This window comes from Schistocerca serialis, chromosome 3, assembly GCF_023864345.2.
Source record: "Schistocerca serialis cubense isolate TAMUIC-IGC-003099 chromosome 3, iqSchSeri2.2, whole genome shotgun sequence".
NCBI classification, from domain to species: Eukaryota; Metazoa; Arthropoda; class Insecta; order Orthoptera; family Acrididae; genus Schistocerca; species Schistocerca serialis.
This window is the reverse complement of record NC_064640.1, coordinates 132,264,856-132,281,278: the sequence shown is the minus strand read 5'-3', so window position 1 is coordinate 132,281,278 and position 16,423 is coordinate 132,264,856.

The following is a 16,423-nucleotide window of genomic DNA, read 5'->3' as shown; positions in this document are numbered from 1 at the left end:
TGCCGCCCGTACACACTAACTAGGGAAACTCTCCATCACACTTATCTCAGATTTAGTGGTAACATGACCCAGCGGATAACCCGTCAAAAACTAAACACAGATCAAGCACGAAAACAAGTAGAAGGCATACTGAACTGTGAAAAAAGAAGCAAAATCGAAACACTGAACGGCCCAAGCATTTTCCATAAAAATGTGTAGCATTGAACATATTATATTTTATAGCCATGGCATGTGGACACGGTGTTGGATTGCGAAGGTGGAGAGCCATGTTCCAATCTACCTCGTGCCCTTTTTTTCACAAAATTACGAAATGTGCGTCTGGCCACTGATGTGTCTGTTCTCTGTAGCCAAATCTGTGTCGTGGTGTAACGTCCGTTTGCAACAGCGGGATGTAAGGAAGTTACCTCCAAATGTACGTACCTCCTATTTGTTCTACAGAAGTACCATGCGTTATGACTCTTGCGTTCCGCTTTGGAAGTTTTTGGTCTTGAACTCCTTTTTTGCTACTTAGTTCACACCCGTTTATTTGTTGTTTCCATTCCTGAGAGAGATCTATGCGGCGTATCGCCTGCTCTCATTATTCATCGCATTTACTTGCGATGGTAATGTATTCTTACTACATGACGTATATTCTACACTGAAGAGCCTAACTGGTACACCTGCCTAATATCGTGTGGGGCCCCCGCGAGCACGCAGAAGTGCCGCAACACGACGTGGCATAGACTCCACTAACATCTGAAGAAGTGCTGGAGGGAACTGACACCATGAATCCTGCAGGACTGCCCATCAATCCGTAAGAGTACGAAAGGTGGAGATATCTTCTGAACAGCGCGTTGCAAGGCGACCCAGATATGGTCAACAACGTTCATATCTGGGGAGTTTGGTGGCCAGCGGAAGAGTTTAAACTCAGAAGAGTGTTCCTGGAGACATGCTGTAGCAATTCTGGACGTGTGGGGTGTCGCATTGTCCTGCTGGAATTGTCCAAGTCCGTCGGAATGCACAATGGACATGAATGGAAGCGGGTGATCAGACAGGGTGCTTACGTACGTGTCGCCTGCCAGAGTCGCATCCAGACGTATCAGAGGTCCCACATCACTCCATCTGCACACGCCCATCGCCATTACAGAGCCTCCACCAGCTTGAACAGTCCCCTGCTGACATGCAGAGTTCATGGATTCGTGAGGTTGTCTCCACACCCGTATACGTCCATTCGCTCGATACAATTTGAAACGAGACTAGTCCGACCAGGCAACATGATTCCAGTCGTCAACAGTCCAACGTCGGAGATGATGGGCCCAGTCGAGACGTCAGGCTTTGTGTCATGCAGTCATCAAGAGTATGCAAGTGGGCATTCGGCTCCGAAAGCCCATATCGGCGATGTTCCGTAAATGGTTCGCACACTGACACTTGCTGATGGCTCAGCATTGAAATCTGCAGCAATTTGCGGAAGGGTTGCACTTCTGTCACATTGAACGATTCTCTTCAGTCGTCGTTGGTCCTGTTCTTGCAGAATCTTTATCCGGCTGCAGCAATGTCAGAGATTTGATATTTTACTGGGATTCCTGATATTCACGGTACGCATTTGAAAAGGTCGTAAGGGAAAATCTCCACTTCATCGCTACCTCGGAGATGCTGTGTCTCATCGCTCGTGCTCCAACTATAGCACAACGTTGAAACTCACTTAAATCTTGATAACCTGCCATTGTAGCAGCGGTAACCGATCTAACAATTGCGCCAGACACTTGTCTTATATAGGCGTTGCCGACCGCAGCGCCGTATTCTGCCTGTTTACACATCTCTGTACTTGAATACGCATGGCTATACCAGTTTCTTTGGCCTTTCAGTGTATATTCTTACCACATGAATCATATTGTATAACCAATGTATAGTATGATAACTGGCAAAACTACAGAAGGAGAACAGAGCCTGACTGGGAGGAAAGTTGATAATTTTGTGGAAAAAAATGGGACACAAGGGAGATTTGAGCACAGATCTCCAGTATCACAGTCCAACGGTGACCGACAACCACGACGCCATGATACTTGCTATTCGCTTGATGCTGCACATCTTGAGCTTGGATCGATCATTGTTTCGATTTTTGCTTCTTTTTCACAGGTCGGTAGACCTTCTTCCTGTTTTCATGCTTGATGTTTGTTCAGTTTTTGACGGGCTATCCTCTGAGCCATTTGACCATTAAATCTGAGCGGGTACAATGGGCAGTTTTCCTTGTAAGCAAATCTCGCCCAAGGAAGCGGTTGGCAATCGTTGGCAGTGTTCCGAGCTTCGGCAGCCCTGGAGGAAAGTAGTGGAAAGAGGAGAAATCGAACCAGCCGGACGCCTTGGGAGGACGACGTGGATCAGTTGAGCGGAGCAGCGAACAGCCTCGGCGCTGCAGTTGCGCAGTATAGCGCCATACCTAGTGGCGTGCGAAGAGGGGCATAGCATGCCACAGATTATTTTTCCAGGTAGCTTAATATCTTCATCACATTTCACTCGAAAATAGAATTGTTCAATCCAGTATTTATCATCATTTGGAAACTGCAATGAAAGTACTCCTGCAAATTTTTAAATGTGTCGAAAGTAAATGTCAACCGAGTAATGTTAACAAAACTTTGCGTTTTACTGATGTAAAGGACCATTTGCACAAATTGTCAGCTCGGTATAGTCACTTGAAACTGGCATTTGAGAAAAAAGCTGTTTGGTCGCGTATTTTTAGTAGAAATTCTGCACCTGGCACACAGAAAGGAAATCTCAAAACTGTTCAAATGGTTCAAATGGCTCTGAGCACTATGCGACTTAACTTCTGAGGTCATCAGTCGCCTAGAACTTAGAACTAATTAAACCTAACTAACCTAAGGACATCACACACATCCATGCCCGAGGCAGGATTCGAACCTGCGACCGTAGCGGTCACGCGGTTCCAGACTGCAGCGCCTAGAACCGCACGGCCACTCTGGCCGGCCTCGAAACTGTGTTTATAGGTCAGATTCAATAATCCTTACTAATAAACTAAAGGTATTGGGACAACTTCAGACACACTGATGCAGTTCTTCAATTATATTTGTGATTGGTTGAGAACATGGTGGATACTACGTATTCAATCATTAATTTTAACAACTGAATTTCTGAAGGTAATTCCCTACTTACGTCGAGTTTAACGTGGACTCCGTACGACGTTGCTACTAGGCGTCAATTTTCGCATTTAAAAAGAAATATACTGTTGACAGTGCAGATTGTGAGCTCTTTTTTTCTAAAAGTTGGCAGGTTCGCATTTTCAAAGAAAATAAAGACATCAATAGCTTCCAAAATAGCAGTGAATATACCAATTGAGGATATAATGAGCTGTTCCTTTAATTCATCTGCAAATGAAGGTTGTACACGTCATAACGACGTCACGCGTGACTTTGCGTGCAATAAGACTCATCAGTGCGAGAAGGTAAGTAAATTGCCAAATTGACAGTGCAGCAATGGTGGCGTGTTCCGTGTGTGTGGCTCCCATAGTAACCGGTAGTGTCTCCCTGCGCATAAAGTTTTCAGTGAAAAGATGTGCTACTAAATGCACGAAATGGCTGGTGTTTCTTTCTTGAATATCCTTCCAGCAATACTGAGTTTTTCAAATCCTTTCATGTTGTCAAATCTTGTCTTAAATGTTTGCTTAATATGCAACTATTACACTAAGTAAGGGTGCTTGGAAAGCACCAGACTAATGCCTTTGCACATAAACAGAAATGCCCGCATCTCGTGGTCGTGCGGTAGCGTTCTCGCTTCCCACGCCCAGGTTCCTGGGTTCGATTCCCGGTGGGGTCAGGGATTTTCTCTGCCTCGTGATGGCTGGGTGTTGTGTGCTGTCCTTAGGTTAGTTAGGTTTAAGTAGTTCTAAGTTCTAGGGGACTGATGACCATAGATGTTGAGTCCCATAATGCTTAGAGCCATTTGAACCATAAACAGAAATACTTTACTGCTAGTGTGAACTGTTTCTGATGTTTGCTAATTTCATAAGTATGTGCTTTTGAATTTTTATATATGTGTTTAATGTGTTTTTAAAACAATATTCCAAGGGATTTGGAAATTGACTGAATCTAAATACGATTGTAAAATTTATGGTATTTCTTAAAGAGTTTATGTAGTTTATGTCATGTATAAACAAACAGTGCAAGAATTATCAGTTGGTAGGGGTTGATGCGATGTGTGTGCTCTTGCAAGATATTGTCTGTAATTCAAACGACTGATATGAAAACGAGGTGGCCGTTACAATCCATTGTTATATTTCTATTTCTGGAATATTTCCATTACGTTGCCGGACAATTCTGTTGTTTTCTTCTTCTTTTCATTAAGGTGGAGGATTCTCCTTATATTTCCAATAATCCTTAATTCTTGCAGATTTCGGAAACATGTAGTGAGAAGATGTAAGGGTGCAGATATCGATACTATCCTGAACTAATGGTATCTACCTTTATGCATCTTTGAGCCAGCGAGTTAGAGTCACTGACAGGAAGCACCATCTTATTAGAAGAGTACAGCCTGGCGCCCACCGTCCGGTTTGGCGCTAAAGTAGTGAGGCAGTCAGTCGAGCCTGAGTAAGCCTGCAGGGTAGGTGGAAGGTGCTCTCGTTACGCGCGTAAATGTGAATTAGCTTTGTGAACAGATTAATTGGTGACATGATTTCGCTTCAGGGTTAAGTGAGTTATTTGGAGTCCCGCCTGAGCCTTCTTAAAGAGACAATCGCGAGACTTCGCCGATTTCAGTTTTAACCATCTCAAAACGTATGGAATATTAGTACAACAGAAACCAGCCAATGTTGCAAATGTTACTTTTTTATTTACTTGATGATGAGTTCTGGGGCGGGACCCATTTTCAAATCATCCAGGTAGTCAAACTTGATTTTCCAAAAATACAATGCATACAGATAACAGTTATCTGTATGCACTGTGACTGTTCATATGCACTTCGTGGCAATAAGGAAGCGTCCGATTCCACGCGTCTGCTTTGACCCATGACGTCACCAATATGGCGGAAACTACCATTCTCAACGTTTGCAAAATGGCGCCTATGACGTCATTACATAAACGACAACAAACACGAAAATGCATATAAAACCAAGACAATCATCTCTCTCCAAAAATACAATCAGACTAACGGGACCAGCGCGGGAAATTGGGTGTTTTTGGGTGGCGACAAACTAAATATAAACACACACAGACACACCACGATCACAAACCACACAAAACGACGACATAAAAACACCACAACATTCCCAAGGTCTGCTACACTTACAATATCGACAGGAATCGGTCACTTCCCTTCACCTACATAGCTCAACCGCAATTGTCGATACCACAAAATAAAAACCAACACCTAAAGCAACCTATATAGGTCAACAGCAACTGACGATACCAAAACACGTCAACAGCAACTCACGATACCAAAACACACAAGGCTACGACCACACATTGGAATCGAACACTTTCCTTGATCTATATAGGTCAACAACAGCTCACAATACCAAAACACACATAGCTACGACAACAAATTGCAGTCGGTCACTTCCCATGACGTATGCAGCTCAAATCCAACTGACGATACCAAAAAAATTGGAATCCAGTACTTCCCTTTAAGATACATAAATCAAACACAAGTGCCGATACCAAAACATCAACCACCAACACATGCAGTAAATAACACCGACCCAACAACACATAAAAACCCCATCCAACATCATAGCACGCGAACAACAGACCCAAAAAAAGACTACTTACCATAAAAAAGTTCCGGCGCCACACACTACCCACAACTCGCATATTCTGCTTGCATACGCCGCATTTCACTATCTCCGTCACAAGCTCAAAAAGTTACAGAAACTTAATGTCGGACAACATGTCGTGCCCCATTTCAGCCCGCAGACGCGCACTATTAAACTTAGAAGCCATATCCATATCTAACAAAAGAAGCCACAAATTGAATTAAACGACTTAACGCGTGACAAACAGCAAACCAGTAACATCAAACGACACCGCAATAACATAAACGCAACGGAAACTTAATTCTTAACTCACTGAAACTAATTTCCGTTCTTCTATAACAGTCACGACCGATAAATGTACACTGCAAGCTGCTACACCCAAATGAACAAAATACACCACCAGAGGACACCACCAGCCGCAAGAAGACGACATCTACAAACATAGCACACTCATAAACTAAACTCCGCACCGTCATGACGTCACACAACACAACACCCTTACGTCACGGCCCAAAGCCGACGGGTAGTATCGGACGCCTCCGTTGACCCCACTTTGAAAATGGATCTCATCTCGAAACTAGTCATCAAGTAAATAAATAAAAAAAGGGAAATTTACGACTTTGGCTGGTTTCAGTTGTACTGATTAATGGAAGTTGCTGACCTGCAATTATTCCAGCATGCTGGAAGTTCGTAAATATGGAATATTGTACTATCGCTTTCACCGGCGGACCACAAGCCATCCACAAAATCCTTTACCGAGAGAATAACAAGAAAGGAATTGTTGTAATTCCTTCCTGAGAAGATTCAGGTAACAGTTATAAGGGCTTCTATCTGTTCCATTTATGTATGCAGCATGGAAGAATGACTGACTGAATGCGTCCGTGCGTGTCGCAATTAATCTAGTCTTTTCATCACGATCCCTATGGGAGCAATAGGTAGGGGCTTGTGATATATTCCCAGAGAAATATTTTATAGCCTGTTCTTGAAACTTTGTAAGTAGGCTTTCGCGGAATAGTTTGCATCTGTTTTCAAGTGTCTGCCAGGTCAGTTACTTCAGAGTTTCTGTGACACTCTCCCAAGTGTCAAATAAACCTGTGACCATTGATGCTGCCCTTTTCTGTATAAATTCAGTATCCACTGTTAGTCCCGTTTGTTACAGGTCCCATTCTTTTGAGCAATATTCTGGACTGGGTCGCATGAGTGATTTGTAAGGTATATCCTTTGTAGACTGATTACATTTCCCTGGTATTCTACAATTAAAGCGAAGTCTGCCACTTGCTTTATCTGCGGGTGAGCTATATTTGATGATTTCGTTTTATATTGCTTCAAATTATTACGTCAAGGTATTTGTATGAGTTGACTGATCCAACCATAACTTGTTGATACCGCAGTCATAGAATACTATGTCTTTTCATTTTGTGAAGAGCACAATTTTACATTTTTGAATACTTAAAGCAAGTTGTTAGTATTTGCATCACTTTGGAATATCATTATAATCTGACTGACTATTTGTGCAGTTTTTTTTTCAGACGGTACTTCATTATAGATAACTGCATCATCTGTGAAAAGAGTGAGGTTAGTAGTAATATTGTCTGCAAGATCGTTATTACACGACATGAATGGAAAGGGCCCCAATGCAATTTCCTGGACGACGCTCGAAGTTACTGCTATATCTGTTGTTGACTCTCCACCCAACATGACGCACTGTGCCCTCCCTACAAATAAATCATCAAGCCAGTCACAAAATTCGCTTGATACCCCTTACAATCTTACATTTGATAAATAAGCATGAATAGAAAAAATGAGAAGCATGGTACAATATGCTTTAAACAAGCACATTCCAAGCACGGTCTTAAGGGATGGGAAAGACCTACCATATATTGTCTGTAAGATCGTTAATACACAACATGAAAAGCAATGGCCCCAATGCAATCCCCTGGGGCGCATTCGAAGTTATTGTTACATCCGTCGTTTACTCTCCATCCATCATAACATGCTCCCTACCAAGAAACCAATACACTAACAAGGGAACCTCCCCATCGCACCCCCCTCAGATTTAGTTATAACTTGGCACAGTGGATAGGCCTTGATAAACCGAACACAGATCAATTGAGAAAACAGGAAGAAGTTGTGTGAAACTGTGAAAAAATGAGCAAAATATACAAACTGAGTAGTCCATGGGCTACATAGGTAACATCAAGGAGCACGTGAGCTCAGGAACGCCGTGGTCTCGTGGTAGCGTGAGCAGCTGCGGAAGGAGAGGTCCTTTGTTCAAGTCTTCGCACAAGCGAAAATTTTACTTTCATTATTTTTGCATAGTTATATCTGTCCGTTCGTTCATTGACGTCTCTGTTCACTGTAATAAGTTTAGTGTCTGTGTTTTGCGACCGCATCGCAAAACCGTGCGATTATTAGACGAAAGGACGTGCATCTCCAATCGGAACCGAAAACATTTGATCGAAACGTCATAGGTCAACCGATTCCTCCACAGGAAAACACATCTGATATATCCTATAGGACACTGGTGACGGCATGTGCGTCACATGACAGGAATATGTTGTCGACCCACCTAACTTGTACACTTGGCGAATGGGTAAAAAAGATTCTTCTACCTTGCCCGATTTAGGTTTTCTTGTGGATGTGATAATCACTCCCAAAAAAGTAATGAAAACGTAAGAGTGTGTCACATAAACTGGAAATAAAAAATTAAAGTTTTCACTCGATTGATGATTTGAACCAAGGACCTTTCGTTCCGCAGCTGCTCACGTTACCACGAGACCACGGCGCTCCTGCAATCCCAGTGTCCTTGATGTTGCCTATCATCCCTTAAACTACTCAGTTTGTATATTTTCCTTATTTTTTCACAGTTCCACACAACTTCTTCCTGTTTTCTCAATTGATCTGTGTTCAGATTTTCAAGGCCTATCCAATGTGCCAACTTATAACTAAATCTGAGGGGGGTGCGATGGGGAGGTTCCCTTGTAAGCAGATTCAGAAGGATGCAGTTTGCAGTAAGTACTGGGAGATGAAGAAGCTTGCAGAGGATAGGGTAGCATGGAGAGCTGCATCAAACCAGTCTCAGGACTGAAGACCACAACAACAACAACAACCAAGAAACCCTCAAACCAGTCACAAATTTCGCTTGATACCCCCTCACAATCTTACGTTTGATAAATAAGCATAGCCCGCATCTCGTGGTCGTGCGGTAGCGTTCTCGCTTCCCACGCCCGGGTTCCCGGGTTCGATTCCCGGCGGGGTCAGGGATTTTCTCTGCCTCGTGATGGCTGGGTGTTGTGTGATGACCTTAGGTTAGTTAGGTTTAAGTAGTTCTAAGATCTAGGGGACTGATGACCATAGATGTTAAGTCCCATAGTGCTCAGAGCCATTTGAACCAATAAATAAGCATAAACAGAAAAAATTCAGAAACATCGTTCAATATGCCTTAGACACGCACATTTCAAGCAAGGTCTTAATGGATGCGCAAGACCCACAATGCTTTAATATCCATGTTACAAAACTGCTACGTAAACAAAAAGATTCAAGAGAATTCAAAACCTAGCTGACAAACAAAAGCTGAACTAAGTGAAAATGAGCATAATGAGGGCAATGAGAGAAGCATTCGATGACTCTTATTGTAAAATATTGTCAACCAATCTGACTAAAAACCCTAAGAGGTTTTCAAAAATGGTTCAAATGGCTCTGAGCACTATGCGACTTAACTTCTGAGGTCATCAGTCGCCTAGAACTTGGAACTAATTAAACCTAATGAACCTAAGGACATCACACACATCCATGCCCAAGGCGGGATTCGAACCTGCGACCGTAGCGGTCGCTCGGTTCCAGACTGTAGCGCCTAGAACCGCACGGCCACTCTGGCCGGCCCTAAGAGGTTTTTGTTCTGCCATAACCACAAGTGCGAGAACGAAGAGGAGGAACGCAAGACCAGAGAAGGCGGTGAGGCGATGTCAGCCAATAGCCTGCTGATAAGGACCGTGCTGCACTATGAGCGACCTGGAATTTAAGTGCCGCTCGTGCCAGGCTCGGCCGGACATTAGTGGAGTATTAGCTCGGCTTAGCCGAGAGTGCTATGAGAACAGTTATCAGTGCTCCACAAACAGTGTGTCAAACTTGCAGGAACACTGCATATAGCCAAGGACTCTGAACTATATTGCCTGTCGCCCATCGTTTGCGACAACATGTAGTACATTCAAGTTAAGTAGTGTCAAATCTGCTTTATAGAAATAAAGCTACTAATGTTATTTGCTTGAAATGTTGTATAGCTTTTCCAGAATGCAGCATCCCTTAGGCACCCTACATGAGACGAAAGGGCAAACCCAACAACTGGCGACGAGTATCCTCCAAACCCAGTGCCCAACGCCCACGGCACTTTTTTTTTTTTTTTTTCACTACTGGCCATTAAAATTGCTACACCAAGAAGAAATGCAGATGATAAACGGGTATTCATTGGCCAAATATATTATACTAGAACTGACATGTGATTACATTTCCACGCAATTTGGGTGCATAGATCCTGAGAAATCAGTACCCAGAACAGCCACCTCTGGCCGTAATAACGGCCTTGATACGCCTGGGCATTGAGTCAAACAGAGCTTGGATGGCATGTACAGGTACAGCTGCCCATGCAGCTTCAACACGATACCACAGTTCATCAAGAGAAGTGAGTGGCGGATTGTGACGAGCCAGTTGCTTGGCAACCATTGACCAGACGTTTTCAATTGGTGAGAGATCTGGAGAATGTGCTGGCCAGGGCAGCAGTCGAACATTTTCTGTATCCAGAAAGGCCCGTACAGGACCTGCAACATGCGGTCGTGCATTATCCTGCAGAAATGTAGCGTTTTGCAAGTATCGAATGAAGGGTAGAGCCACGGGTCGTAACACATCTGAAATGTAACGTCCACTGTTCAGAGTGCCGTCAATGCGAACAAGAGGTGACCGAGACGTGTAACCAATGGCACCCCATACCATCACGCCGGGTGACGAATACACGCTTACAATGTGCGTTCACCGTGATGTCGCCAAACACGGATGCGACAATCATGATGCTGTCAACAGAACCTGGATTCATCCGAAAAAATGACGTTTTGCTATTCGTGCACCCAGGTTCGTCGTTGAGTACACCATCGCAGGCGCTCCTGTCTGTGATGCAGCGTCCAGGGTAACCGCAGCCATGGTCTCCGAGCTGATAGTCCATGCTGTTGCAAACGTCGTCGAACTGTTCGTGCAGATGGTTGTTGTCTTGGAAACGTCCCCACCTGTTGACTCAGGGATCGAGACGTGGCTGCACGATCCGTTACAGCCATGCGGATAAGATGCCTGTCATCTCGACTGCTAGTGATGCGAGGCCGTTGGGATCCAGCAAGGCGTTCCGTATTACCCTCCTGAACCCACCGATTCCATATTCTGCTAACAGTCACTGGATCTCGACCAACGCGAGCAGCAATGTCGCGATACGATAAACCGCAATCGCGATAGGCTACAATCCGACCTTTATCAATGTCGGAAACGTGATGGTACGCATTTCTCCTCCTTACACGAGGCATCACAACTTCGTTTCACCAGGCAACGTCGGTCAACTGCTGTTTGTGTATGAGAAATCGGTTGGAAACTTTCCTCATGTCAGCACGTTGTAGGTGTCGCCACCGGCGCCAACCTTGTGTGAATGCTCTGAGAAGCTAATCATTTGCATATCACAGCATCTTCTTCCTGTCGGTCAAACTTCGCGTCTGTAGCACGTCATCTTCGTGGTGTAGCTATTTTAATGGCCAACAGTGTATGTGCTGACGCCTTAATTCCCTCTTGTCTTTACTTTGCAGGGGCGCTTAATTTCTTTCACAGTTTCTTGTCGTTTTTGCTACTCACGCGCCATAGCTGCAAGCATTAGATACCACATAGCTAACGCAGATGTTTCAGTTTCAGACGCAGCAGCTCTGAGCACTACTCAACACGGTGCACCATTTACTCACCAACTCTGCGCGCCCGATGGAACAAGCACCACCTACTACAGCTGCTATATCAAATGTTCAAATGCGTGTGAAATCTTATGGGACTGCTAAGGTCATCAGTCCCTAAGCTTACACACTACTTAACCTAAATTATCGTAAGGACAAAGGCACACACACCCATGCCCGAAGTAGGACTGGAACCTCCGCCGGGACGCTGCTATATCACCTTTTCGACAAATTAGTGACCAAGACGAGGAATGGCCCGAATAGCTGCGCCAGTTCGACGCCCATATGCTAGCCCAAAACATCCCAGGTACTGTAAAACTTCCATATTTATTATCCACGGTAGGAAGTGTAGTGCTCAGATTAATTCAAAATCTCTTTCCTAACGCCACTCTACGTGAACTTGCGTATGACACTGTTATCACTTCACTGACTAGCTATTATGACCAACAACTGGATGTGGTAGCAGCTAGGTATCAATTCTTTAATTGCAAAAAATGTTTTTTTTTTTTTTTTTTTTTTTTTTTTTTTTTTTTTTTTGTAGAGGTGGAGCCCTTCCACGCCCACACCGGCATGATGGCCAACACAAAAGGTCTACTGCCATCTCTGCATAAGGTTTAGTATTCACTAAAGTGAGGTGTCGCAGGATGTGGGTACTGCGATGTTTGCGTACGTCTGGTTAGGATTAACCATTAATACGCGCTCATCTGGAGATAGATTGGTCGAAATCTGACGAAGGGTAGTGGTTTGAAGGGCAGAGGAAAAAAAGTACCAAGGCAAGGGCCAAGGGAAAAAAACCTCTGCGAAAGTTAGGTCAGGCGGCAAGAGCAGTAGCAGTTGTCTTGCTGCCTGCGATAGGTTGTGTAAGGATAGGCTTTGTTAGTAGTGGGTATCATGCATGTCGATACCTTGACGTTGTGCGTTTGTGCTGCTCGGAGGCTGGCGCTGTGTGCTGGTACAGAGTCCTCGTTCAGCGTCAGCATCCTGCAACAGTTAGGTTTGTTATCGATCTTGTGTCCGATAGGTCATATACCGGAGGCACAGTGTGAGGGAATGTTGGCAGATTGTTTGTGCGTCTGTGGGCGAGCTCGTCGGTGTCCCTGCTGTGGCCTGTTGGTCGGCACTAATAGCAGCTGGTAATTGCCAGTCAGTGTTGCTGATATGCAGGGGCTTGCCGACGTTTGTCGCTGTTTGCTTATGTTAGTTATCCATAGGTGGCTATGCCCTAGCTAGCAGTGTCTTTGGCCGCTTGTGTTTCCACCTGTGGTTGTGATCGTAGTTTCCCAGAGTGAGGATGAAAGGATTGTTCGAGTGTCTCGAGTTCCTGTATAGTCGTGTGGCGTGTTTTTTGAATACTTCCTTGAGGGTATCAAGGCGGTATTCATGGTGAAGATCCACGGTGCGTGTGTAGCGTGGAGCATTGCTAATGATTCGTAGCACCTTGTTCTGTATGATCTGCAGGCGGCGCAGTCGTGTGGGAGCTGCATATCCCCAGACGGGAGCTGCGTACGTCATCAGAGGTCTAATCAGTGTCATGTATAAGGACCTCGACACCCTCCTATTCAGTGTGCTTTCCCTGTTGAGCATTGGGTAGAGCTGTTTGAGCCTCGCGTGCGCTCGGTTGGCAACGTATTCGATGTGGTCCCCCCATGTAAGTTTCCGGTCCAGCCAGACACCAAGGTACCTGACTTTCTCTCGGAAACGTATTGGGCGTGTATGTAGTGTTATTGGTCTACAGTGTTGGTGTTTGCGCAGTAGTTTCGGTCTGCGTGTGAACATAACTGCTTCGCGCTTGTCGACGTTTACTTTAATACGCCATCGCTCCAACCAAGGCTCAGCTGTTCTGAGTGCTGTCTGTATTCGTGAATTGATGTTCGACGCTTTCCAGTCTTGCGCGAGGATGGCTGTGTCATCCGTGTAGACGGCTAACGTCGTGTTTTGTGTCGCTGGGAAGTCATTAATGTACAGGTTAAACAAGATGGGCCCTAAGATGCTCCCTTGGGGTACTCCAGCTTGGATACCGTGTTGTGTTGATTGTTTATCCTGCACGTTAGTGTTGAAACATCTGTTCGTGAGATATGAGTGTATGATACGTACGAGTCCGTCTGGGAATCCAGCTTCGCTTAGTTTGCGTATGAGTCCGTTGTGCCAGAGACGATCGAAAGCCTTTTCGATGTCTAGGAACACGGCCCCTGTGGCTTTGCTCATGTCGTAGCCGTGTGTTATATGTTCGACTACGCGGAGGAGTTGTTGTGTTGTCGAGTGGTGATTCCTAAAGCCGAATTGCTCCGGTCTTAGGGTGTCGTTGGCGATGCAATGCCTAGTGATACATTTCAGTATTACCCTCTCAACAATCTTGCTGAGCGAACACAGCAGACTGATGGGTCGGTAATTTTGTGGGAGGGAGTGGTCTTTCCCTGGCTTCCTGAACATCAGGACCTTGGCCGCCTTCCAAAAGTCAGGGAAGTGTTGGTGTGTCAGGATGGCATTCGTTAAGTGTGTGTGCAAAAAATGGTCAGAACAAATTTATCAGGAGTGGGTAACTGATTTGCAGGGTATGAAAAGGAAATGCAAATTCAAATGTGCTTGAGGTGATATATATTCAGACGTTATGTTGCGTGATGCGATCATGTACAATGTGCCTGACGTCAAAATCAGAGAACGGATTTTGAAACAGTCAGGTCCATCATTTCAGCAGGTAGTGCAAGTACTAGATCAGTACGATTCTGGTGCCTTGTCAGCTCATACATTTGAGCGGCCAGCTACTTGTCAGGTTGAGTTCCTTGCTTGTAATCGCCCCATTACGCACCGACAGCGTGCGTTAGCCATGCCGACTAAACAACGTTCCACGCCGCATAAGGAGTTTGCTAAACAGACAGCTATACAGGGTAACAAAATTAAGTCTTGCCCTAGGTGTTACGGCACAAACGCCAAGACTGCCCCTCCTGACAAGCTTAGTGTTACGCTTGTGGTAGGAAAGGACATGTACAATCCGTATTTGCAATGGAACAAACATAAGAATTCAGACTACTCACAAAACTCTTGCCACAAGGCCTATGTCATTAATGCAGTATACTCCAAGACTGCAACTAGCAAGCATGCATTTCGTTAGTGATACGCCAGTCAAAAAATGGTTCAAATGGCTCTGAGCACTATGGGACTTAACTTCTGAGGTCATCAGTCCCCTAGAACTTAGAACTATTTAAACCTAACTAACCTAAGGACATTACACACATCCATGCCCGAGGCAGGATTCGAACCTGCGACCGTGATACGCCAGTCAAACGAACTTTTTGTTCATTTACTCATTTGTGGCAAATTTCAATTGGACATGGGTGCCTCTGTCACATTGCTAAATCGTCACACATATGAACTGTTAGGCTCCCCAGGCCTGTCTACAACCAGCACGCAACTGACGGCTTGTAATGGACAAAACCTTCCCGTTCTCAGAACATGTAATTTGCCTGCTATGTATCGCTCGCATACGCAAACAGTGACTTTTACAGAGCTAAAATCACGCAAGTGTGAGAACATATTTGGTCTTGATTCATTTAATTTGTTTGGCTTTAACATTCAGGACAATGTTTTGTCAGTATCCACATGCAGTGCAAAAGACAGTGTAGCTAGCTTGCTAAAAGAATTCCCAGAACTCTTTTCTGAAGGTTTAGGCAGAGCTAACAATTTTGTTGCCCATATTACTATGAAACACAATGATCAGCCCAAATTTTGCCGGGCCAGAACTGTTCCCATCGCATTACGGGACATAGTCGCTGCTGAACTGAAAAGAATAGCAAGATTGTGGGGTTATTGCGCTCATACAAGCTAGTCAATGGGCAAGTCCACTGGGTTTGCTCCCCAAACCTTCAGGTCGCATTCACCTCTGTGTTGACTTCAAGTCTACAGTCAACCCACAAACTGTTATTGATACTTATTCATTGCCACACCCAGAAGATCTCATGGACAAATTAGGCGTTGGACGCTACTTTTCAAAAACTGATTTGCGTGACGCATAGCTTCAGATACCACTCGATGAAGAATCTCAAAAAGTGTGTCTAGTAAATACTCATTTGGACTTGTTTAAATATTTGCATTTGCCTTTTGGCAGTGCTTGCACACCCGCCATTTTCCCAATGATATTTGGAACAGCTGACTGCACAAGTGCCAAACTGTTCAAACTTGGAAGACATTGTAGTAGCAGGTCGGACACCTGAAGAACATATTGCAAATTTATGTGCTTTGTTTCGTGTGTTATCTGATGCCTGAATGAAGTGTAGACTGGACAAGTGCGATTTTTGTAAACCTAAGTTGCAGTATCTTGCTCATGTCATAAACAGTCAAAGTATACATCCTTTTCAGTTGCATTGTTAGCCATACAAGACTTGCCAGTTCCTTGCAATGTCACAGAATTGCAGTCAGTCTTAGGGAAAATGAACAATTATATTCGGTTCATACCGAATGCTGCACAAATCATAGCTCCTCGCTTGCGCGACAAGAATGTCCCCTTTGTTTGGACAGATGAGTGCCAAGTAGCTTTTCAAAAACTTAAAGATACATTGTTCAGTGATCGATGCTTAGTTCACTTTGATCCTGACAAACCCGTTGTATTGCAAGCTGATGCTTCCTCTTAAGGAATCGGTGCAGTGCTTTCGCACAGAATTGGTGATAAAAACATGCCTATTGCTTTCCCATCAAAAGTGTTGTCCAAAGCTCGATGTAA